At 40.1% G+C, this 10,346-nt stretch overlaps 1 long non-coding RNA gene across 1 annotated transcript; it reads right to left on the reverse strand.

Moving 5' to 3' along the window:
- Positions 1 to 4,215: 4,215 nt before the first annotated feature.
- LOC140679698 (uncharacterized) lies at positions 4,216 to 6,920 on the reverse strand. The gene is made up of 2 exons (XR_012051074.1): positions 6,788 to 6,920; positions 4,216 to 4,489 (listed from the first exon to the last, which is right to left on the reverse strand). It is a non-coding gene; the product is annotated as an uncharacterized lncRNA (long non-coding RNA).
- Between the last annotated feature and the right edge of the window lie 3,426 nt (positions 6,921 to 10,346).

Genomic DNA, 10,346 nt, shown 5'->3' on the forward strand with positions numbered 1-10,346 from the left:
TTATTGCCTTCACCGTCTCAAGAAGGGGTAGTCAACTACATGTTGAATAGGTCCAGTTAAAGAACATTTCCTGAAGGTCTTGGGTGGTGCTGGAGGTTGGTGATGATTTAAAGACTTACAGCCTAAAATAGGTCATCAAGTGACTGTCCAATCAGAATCGAGAATGTGTGAATTCAAAAACATTTCAATATTTACTGTCACAATAATTGATTTTTATCTTTCAGTAAAAGAAAGTCTCCGTTTGAAAATAAACCGGTGAAATGTAGCAGTACATGGGCTCAGCAACACTTCAGAAAACCACTGTCAGTAACTCCAGTTTGTCGCTACATCTGTAAGTGCAAGTCAAAACTCTACTATGCAAAGCCATTTATCATCAACACCCGAACTCACCTAAGATGGACTGATGCAAAGTGGAAAAGTGTTCTGTGGTCTGACGAATCCACATTTCAAATTGTTTTTGAAAACTGTGGACGTCGTGTCCTCCGGACCAAAAAGGAAAAGAACAATCCGAATTGTTCTAGGCGCAAAGTTGAAAAGCCAGCATCTGTGATGGTATGGGGGTGTATTAGTAGGGATGATGTTTGATAAGATATTATCGATTTCGAAGCCATTATCGAATTCTCTTATCGAACCGATTACTTATCGATTCCCTTATCGAATCCATGTTGTATATGGAAAAAAACACACAATACTTGGTTTAACAAAAGCTCACTTTTATTTTATAAGAAAAAAAAAAAAGAAAAAAAAAATATTGACTGTTGTTACTCCCCAAAAAAATTAAAATAAATAAATAAATATTGACTGTTATTACTGTCGGAGGCAGATATTTACATATATCCGAATTTAAATGTTACTTCTTTTTATTTCATAATCATATTACAAAACAGCTAGTGTTTTTCTTCCAATTGTGGTCTTTTGGTTGTCTGCAAATACTGTGTGCTAACCTTGAATATGGAATGTAAGAAAGAGAGATACTCCTTTTTATCTATTCTTATGTCCAGGTGCGGAGGACAATGGGCATGTGTTTGGGCTGGAGGGACAAGACTGCGAGGGTGGGAGAGAGAGAGACTTTATAGAATAGAGGGTTTCCATTTTGGAGGGCAGACCTTCTTAGCTGCGCGATTGAATGTTCTATGCTGGACTGGTCTCAGTATATTTACAAAGCTTTGCAAATATATTACAAAATACCTATTCTGTCTCTGGTGGTTCTTCTACTCAGCTTTAAGTGTCGTAAAGAGCTTGAGAGCGACCAGCGACTTGAATTCCCTGGGAGGAACAACTGGTTCAAACGCAACAATATAAGTATATTAAGTGGGATTTTCAGAAAAACAAATATATACAGTAACACAAAAACAACCCGTCTCTGTGATCACTATAGGTGTATAAATAATAACAGTGTTAAATAAAATCAGTCCCTTGGGCACAAAACTGAAAAAAATACAGCTTTCCTAAAAGTGCACTTCTGCTGCTATTGGAACATTCAACATACTAACTACACACACTATGACACTAAGAACGCCACAGTCATCAATCAACAATTCTTCTTCAAAAAAAATGTGCATGTCTGCTTTTTCAGGATCAAGTCTGACTCTCTTTTCGCTAATCGTGTCGCCAACGGTCGAAAAAACACGTTCACTTGGCGTGGAACTAGCTTGGACACACAGATACAAACTGTGTGCTTAACCTTGAGTGAGGAATGTAAGAAAGAGAGATAATGGGCATGTGTTTTGGCTGGAGGGACATGAGTGCGAGGGTGGGAGGAAGAGAGACTTAAGAGGGGAGAGGGTTTTTCGAGGGGGGCGGAGGGGCAGACCATCTTGGTGGCGCGATTGAATGTTCTATGCTGGACTGGTCTCAATGTATATGCAAAGCTTTGCAAATATATTACAAAATACCTATTCTGTCTCTGGTGGTATTTCTACTCCGCTTTAAGTGTCGTAAAGAGCTTGGGAGCGACTTGTGACTTGAATTCCCTGGGAGGAACAACTGGTCCAAAACGCAACAATATATATATTTATTTTATTATATATACAGTATACATATATATATATATAGATAAGAGAAATACTTGAATTTCAGTGTTCATTTATTTACACATATACACACACATAACACTCATCTACTCATTGTTGAGTTAAGGATTGAATTGTCCATCCTTGTTCTATTCTCTGTCACTATTTTTCAAACCATGCAGAACGCCCTCTCTGATGATGCATTGCTGTGCGGCACGCACAAAAGTGCTTTCATCAAATGCACTAGATGGCAGTATTGTCCTGTTTAAGAGTGTCACAACATTGCTGTTTACGGCAGACGAACTGCTTTACGGTAGACGAAAACGTGACTGCTGTTGCTGTGTGTTGTTGTCGCGCTGGGAGGACGTTAATGAAACTGCCTAACAATAAACCCACATAAGAAACCAAGAACTCGCCCTCGATCATTCTACAGTTATAATGTGATTGGGCAGGCATGCTGTTTATATTGTGGGAAAGCGGACGTGAAAACAGGCTGTCGACACGTCACTCAGGTCCGCATGGAGCTGGAGAGGGCGTGGCCTCCAGCTCCGCCTGAATTTCGGGAGATTTTCGGGAGAAAATTTGTCCCGGGAGGTTTTTGGGAGAGGCGCTGAATTTCGGGAGTCTCCCGGAAAATCCGGGAGGGTTGGCAAGTATGCGTTTTGTCCGGTCCATTATTTTTGCTGCTCCTGTATCTGCCGCCGAATGACTGAGCTACGTCATTTCCTGTGACATTCCACAGGACATTTCCTGTGACACGGGATTCGTTTCCAGGGATTCGAATAAATAACCAAATTGTTTTCTTTACTATAGTGGCTTCGATAACGGGAACCGTTTCTCAAAAAAGGATTTGAATCCATGGAATCGGTTCTTTTCTTATCGAACAATCGGGAGAACCGGTTTCGAACATCATCCCTATGTATTAGTGACCAAGGCATGGGTAACTTACACATCTGTGAAGGCACCATTAATGTAGGGCTGCAACAACTAATCGATTAAATCGATTATAAAAATAGTTGGCGATTAATTTAGTCATCGATTCGTTGGATCTATGCTATGCGCATGCGCAGAGGCTACTTCTTTTTTTTTTTATAAACCTTTATAAACTGCAACATTTACAAACAGCTGAGAAACAATTATCAAAATAAGTATGGTGCCAGTAAGCTGTTTTTTTCTTCTTCAATAAAATACTGGAAAGGATAGAAATGTAGTTTGTCTCTTTTATCCGATTATTAATCGAAGTATTAATCGACCGATTAATCGGTTATCAAATTAGTTGTTAGTTGCAGCCCTACGTTAATGCTGAAAAGGTACATACAGGTTTTGGAGCAACATATGTTGCCATCCAAGCAACGTTACCATGGACGCCCCTGCTTATTTCAGCAAGACAATGCCAAGCCACATTCTGCACGTTACAACAGCGTGGCTTGGTAGTAAATGAGTGTGGGTACTAGACTGGCCTGCCTGTAGTCCAGACATGTCTCCCATTGAAAATGTGTGGTGCAATATGAAGCGTCAAATAGCAGGATGTTGAACAACTTAAGCTGTACAGCCAGCAAGAATGGGAAAGAACTCCACCTGAAATACTTCAAAAATTGGTCTCCTCAGTTCCCAAATGTTTACTGAGTGTTGTTAAAAGGAAAGGCCATGTAACACAGTGGTGAACATGCCCCATGTGCTAACTTTTTTGCAATGTGTTGCTGCCATTAAATAATTATTTGCAAGTTTCTCAGTGTGAACATGAAATATCTTGTCTTTGCAGTCTATTCAATTGAATACTAGTTTAACAGGATTTGCAAATCATTCTATTCTGTTTTTCTTTACACAACGTGCCAAGTTCACTGGTTTTGGCTTTTAAAAAGTAAAGAGGAATTGGCGAAACTCCCAAAAAACAAACAGGTGTAGCAAGCTCAAAAGTACTTGAGGCTGTAATTGCTGCCAAAGGTGCATCAACAAAATATTGAGCACATGCTGTAAATACATGTGAGTTTATGTTTTTTTTACATTTTAATACATTTGCAAAGAAACAAAATAAAAACCTTTTTAGATTGTCATTATGGGATATTATGTGTAGAATTTTGAGGACAGAAAAAGTGAGGTGCTGCGTATACTTTTTGGACACACTGTATAACACAATTTAAAAATATTTAGTCATCCATTAGAATACTTGAATTTGTTTGTCATTAAAAAAACAACAACATACTTTTAAGGTGTGGCCGCTTTTATTTTTGCCATGGTGGTGCCTCATGATCAATTACATGTAGGGGAAACCCCGACATCAAAACTAATTATACCGGTCAATAACATTTCTGCAGGATTATTATAAACTATTAATATCTACAGTATTAAACAAATTTTGTGCATTTTAATTTTTCTAGGGCAAAGAATGAAGTCTTATCCATTTGTAGCCACTTGAAAAGGATAAAACTGAGGGAAGTCATGGATCATCTTCACAGCTTCATTGTACACTTCCAAGTCTGTGGGACACAACACAACATCACTGATCACGTGTACACAACATGATAGATACATTACCTCACATGTACACAATAGAGATGTGACGCTATTATAAATACCGTGCTATTTCTGTTTCAAAGTCTTCACAATAATACCGCAACGTATGACGGTAACAAACCAAAACTGTAATACTTTAAAACTAAATTCTGTCTGGACTGGAGCCTGCAATGCCTCAGACTGGAAGTCTCTCCAGAGAGTGGTGAGGACGGCGGAAAAGATCATCAGGACTCCTCCTCCTCCTATCCAGGAGATGGCAAAAAGCCGCTGCCTGACCAGGGCTCAGAAAATCTGCAGAGACTCCTCCCACCCCCACCAAGGACTGTTTTCACTGCTGGACTCTAGAAAGAGGTTCCGCAGCCTCCAAAGCAGAACCTCCAGGTTCTGTAACAGCTTCTTCCCTCAGGCCATAAGACCCTTGAACGCATCATAATAATCCCCTCAATTCCCCCCAAAAATGGATTAAGTGGCTGGAATATAAAGACAATATAACATACATCCATAAATGTGGAAAGCATGGAATGAACCTCGAGGGCAACTCAAGGCTTACTCAGTACAGTGAGACAAATGACACGCGAAGAAAGGTGAACAGCCAAAATGCTCGTAGAACGTACTTAAAAAGTTGCGTATAGCCAGCGACAAACTCGCGCCGAGTGAACGGCGACACAGGTGTTTAAAGGGCCGTGATTAGCGACACAAAAATCAGCAGGTTGGGACACTAATCACTAAACAAAGGCAGGTACGTCAAATCAGCACACCTAACAAAACCAGCCAAATGGTGCTAGGAACAAAACTAGACCAAAACATAGGAAAGGCTACCAGACACAAACTAAGACATGACCCGGGCAACGGATCATGACACACAACCTTGTGTGCACATACTCGTACACATCCACACACCCATTTTAGATAGTGAAGCAGGGCTCGTATTTAACCACGGCAAGTACCGCCACCGCCCTTGTGACTTGCCGTAATGCCCTAAAAAATTGACCAACATTGACGGCAAGAACAATGTGGGTGTGTGTGTGTGTGTGTGTGTGCGTGCGTGTGTGTATGTGTGTGTGTGTGTGTGTGTGATGAGCTGTTTAAAAAAGTATAATGTTGAACAAACCAACATTTGCATAAACCAAACAAATTGTCATGTCAATAGAATTAAAAAGTTGAAAATGGCCTGTTTAAGGTCCACTTCTCAAAGATGAAAAGTAACGTCCATCTGTGAATAATGGCGATTAAACACAACAGACAAAATGTGATTAATCAAAGTTAAATATTTGAATCCTTTGATGGCCCTATACTCCATTATTGACGACACTTGCAGTGAAATTTCATGCCTGTCATTTATGACCTAACATAATAACTCACCGTGTCTCATTTAATTACAAAAATGAGCGCTATAGATCGCTCTCAACAGTTAAGAAATGCTCTTAACGTGCGGGGTTGAATGTGTTGGAGCAAAAATGAATGTTTAAGATGGACAAACACTTTTAAGTGTAAAACATTCAAAGAGAAAGTCTGCAACGTGTTGACGACAGAGCAGGCAGCAGACTATGAGTCAGTCTTTAGAGGTGTTTCTTTCTCTAAATTGTTGCGATTATTATTTATAATTAAATCATTACGGTAATTTGACGAGAGACTGATGAATTGTTGTTGACTCACTGATGCATGAACTCGATGACTGCTGTTTGTGTATTTTAATTGTAGTTTCATAACGAAGCTTTAGCTTGACGCTCCATTCCTCCTGTTTGCAGCAGCAACAACAACAATAACAATGTATTTGCTAGAATAATCATATATAAGTTATCACACAACTCTTATGCTTAAAGGCAGTTGCTATAGTTATTATCAATTGTGCTGAAGTTGTACTTTTCTATCTGTGCAAAGGCACACAACGGGTAATCTTGCTTTGCGAGTTGTCTCGGGTCAGCAGTTTGTTTCCAGACCCTGCCTGCTGACAGCCAAGGACGGACATCGAGTACCTCAACGCAGACAAAACAGAGGCAGGGCGAGATCACGAATGTCCGCACATTTCCATTCTGAATAATCATGTATTGTGTCTACTGGGGCTGCTTGCAGCCTCAGTGATGTTAACTAGGGACCTCCCGAATAAATAGAGGAGCACGTGGGACTGTACCTTAGAGCGTAGGGGGAAACTGTAACTGAGTGTAGAGCCCAATACGTCTCTCCTCATGAGTAAAATTCAACTTCGTCTCTGCTTGATTCCTTCTTCTTGTCTTGTGTGATAGATAGTTTGGTGTTTGAACCTGACATCTTCTTGGTCCTTCCAGCCGGATTTCAACATATCTGACGATTCCAGCAGGAGAGGCGAATACAGACGGACCGTGGCCATGGCAACCATCTCCCCATTGACGAGATGTGTTTTCTTTTCCCCGGCTGGGATCTGAGGATTGACGGGAATACCGAGTACAAGGGGGAAGAACGCAGATATCAGTTAGTACGTTTTGAAATACAAAGGAAAAAAATCGTGTGACTGAGGGTTACGACGCATAGACAAACCCTGTGAATCCTAGGCTCTAACAGGTTTTTTTAATCCCCCCCCCCCCCCCCCCCCCACCCCCACACACACACGTAAAGCAACTTTGGGTAATTAGAAAAGCGCTATATAAATCCCAGGTATTATTAGTATTATTATTAACAGGTAAAAAGGCCAAAGAATCAGGACGGCGGAGTCCCCAAAAACTGAAAATTCTGTAAAATTCAAAATTGAAAATAAGCCAAATTAAGGACAGCGGAATCCACACAAAAAACGAAAATTCTAAAACTGAAGAGGCCAATATTCTGAAGGACGGCGAAGTCCGCAAAAACTGAAAATTCCGTAAAACGAGTGTGAAAGGTGTGAACGTGAGAGTCCATATTAAAGTTGTGAGAAGTAGTAGTGGGTTATTGTGGAAGCTCTAGGCAAGACACCTCCACTGGGGGACAACCTCCAGTAGAAGCGACACGTACCACAATAATAAATTTAACCACTATCTTACAACAAAGACAAAAGTAATCCTTATAAATTCGGCTCTGTAGGGGACAACGGATTACTCCAAATTCTCAAAATGGGAAAAGGGGCAAGTAAACCAAAGGTCAGTCCAAAAGACGAGTTAAAATGTAAAGACTGGAAAGCAGTAGAAAAAACAAATCCAGACTTACTGAAATTTCTCAATGACTGGATCTCAAAACATGAATTGACGCCTCAAAGTAGGTGATGTATCAAAACTGCGGGAATCAATGATACAAAAATGCTGACAGCCGAGGACGGACATCAAGTACCTCAACGCAGATAAAACAGACAGGGCGAAATCACGAGTGCCAACACATTTCCATTCTGAATAATCATGTATTGTGTCTACTGGGGCTGCTTGCATTGCCCCTCCCTTCAAAAACAGCCTCGGTGATGTTAACTAGGAACCTCCCGAATAAATAGAGGAGCATGTGGGACTGTACCTTAGAGCGTAGGGTGATACTGTAATTGAGTGTACAGCCCAATACGTCTCTCCTCATGAGCAAAATTCAACTCTGTCTCTGCCTGATTCCTTCTTCTTGTCTTGTGTAATAGATAGTTGGGTGTTTGAACCTGACACTTACCCTGGATAGATAAATCTTAAATAAATATATAAATGCATTTCAATTAGGAAGTAAATGTTTGCATACTACGGGAACAGGAAGTAGGTGTGTGCTAGTGAGTGATTTGATCAATAAATAGTTAATATATTGTTACACGTTTTTGTTCCTGCTTGGTCTACACAAGAAACAAACTAAGTTTTATCAGACCGTTGACGTTTGCGAACATGATGCTGATTGGACAAAATGTGCGGGAAAGTTCCGGGCATTGGACAAAGTTACGAGGCCGTGCATAACTCACATTGAAAGTAAATTATTCTCTTCTTTTTTGTTCACATCTTAATGAACAGGTTGCATTAACATTTATTAAAGTGTATGAAATTAGTGTAAAAACAAACATACTCAATTATTTACTTAAATATGATTATAAATATGTCACGTTTCCCTTTACTTCATAGTGTAAGTAGAGATTTGCTGATTCATATAAGATAATCATTACCATCATATTCATACATTATCATCAGAATTATTATTGTAATTAAGTAAATATTAGTTTGGGGGTTAAGCATCCTCTGTATTTAAAAGCGAGGGATGCCTCAGTTTCAAACTTTAATCAGGGGTCCTTGAATGCACCAGTGATGTGCTATGAGATGCAAAAGTGAAACTTAAACATAACTTTGTCCTTCTCTGCCACAAATACATTTATTACATTTGTACTTTCCTGCTATCATCTCATCCTGGTTCCTAAGTCTTAGCGCTGTGTGTGAACGCACAAATGTGAGCTTTGATGACGTTATGACGTCTGTGTTGAGTGAACAGTGAACTTGCTGGCTTTGTGCGACCAAAAGGAATGAATCATTTTGCATTTTTGCAAGTGGTTGCAGGTCGCGTTTAATCCACATTCCTAATTTCATTCAAATAACTTCATTATTCAACTTTGACAGATTGATTTCATCGTGCCTTTTCATGACGTCTTATTTTATAAATGACATAATAAAAACCTCCAATCTTTACAAAAGCCCAGGTCAGGAATCTTGTGGCTCCCACTAGTGGTTGTGGCCCTAAACAACAACAACAGCAGGGAGTGTTTATGCCAGCTCGGACTGCATGACACTATGGAGGTAGAATCACCTCAGACTTGTACCCACGCCGTACAGTGACAAATAGTGTGTGTGTGTGTGTGTGTGTGTGTGTGTGTGTGTGTGTGTGTGTGTGTGTGTGTGTGTGTGTGTGTGTGTGTGTGTGTGTGTGTGTGTGTGTGTGTGTGTGTGTGTGTGTGTGTGTGTGTGTGTGTGTGTGTGATGAGCTGTTTAAAAAAGTATAATGTTGAACAAACCAACATTTGCATAAACCAAACAAATTGTCATGTCAATAGAATTAAAAAGTTGAAAATGGTGTTGCGTTATGACCAGTTGTTCCTCCCAGGGAAGGGAATTCAAGTCGCAGGTCGCTCCCAAGCTCTTTACGACACTTAAAGCTGAGTAGAAAAACCACCAGAGACAGAATAGGTATTTTGTAATATATTTGCAAAGCTTTGTAAATACATTGAGACCAGTCCAGCATAGAACATTCAATCGCGCCGCCAAGATGGTCTGCCCCCCTTGAAAAACCCTCTCCCCTCTTAAGTCTCTCTCCCTCACACCCTCGCAGTCATGTGCCTCCAGCCCAAAACACATGCCCATTGTCCTCCGCACCTGGACATAAGGATAGATAAGAGAAAGGAGTATCTCTCTTTCTTACATTCCTCACTCAAGGTTAGCACACAGTATTTGCAGACAACCAAAAGACCACAATTGGAAGAAAAACACTAGCTGTTTTGTAATATGATTATGAAATAAAAGAAGTAACACTTAAATACGAATATATGTAAATATCTGCCTCCGACAATGGCCTGTTTAAGGTCCACTTATCAAAGATGAAAAGTAACGTCCATCTGTGAATAATGGCGATTAAACACAACAGACAAAATGCGATTAATCAAAAGTTAAATATTTGAATCCTTTGATGGCCCTATACTCCATTATTGACGACACTTGCAGTAAAGTTTCATGCCTGTCATTTATGACCTAACAAGATCATTTTGCTTGTCAAACATGCAAAGTTGAAACACTTCAATGCATAGATAAATATAATGGATGGGCTTATTATTGATGGGTAGTCCTGGTGGACAGTCTGCCCCTCTGCCATGTTTTTCAACCAATCCTGCTCACATTTGACATTCCTGTGCTTGCCAGTGTGCTAAAGGTGTGTACC

This window comes from Nerophis lumbriciformis, linkage group LG21, assembly GCF_033978685.3.
Source record: "Nerophis lumbriciformis linkage group LG21, RoL_Nlum_v2.1, whole genome shotgun sequence".
NCBI classification, from domain to species: Eukaryota; Metazoa; Chordata; class Actinopteri; order Syngnathiformes; family Syngnathidae; genus Nerophis; species Nerophis lumbriciformis.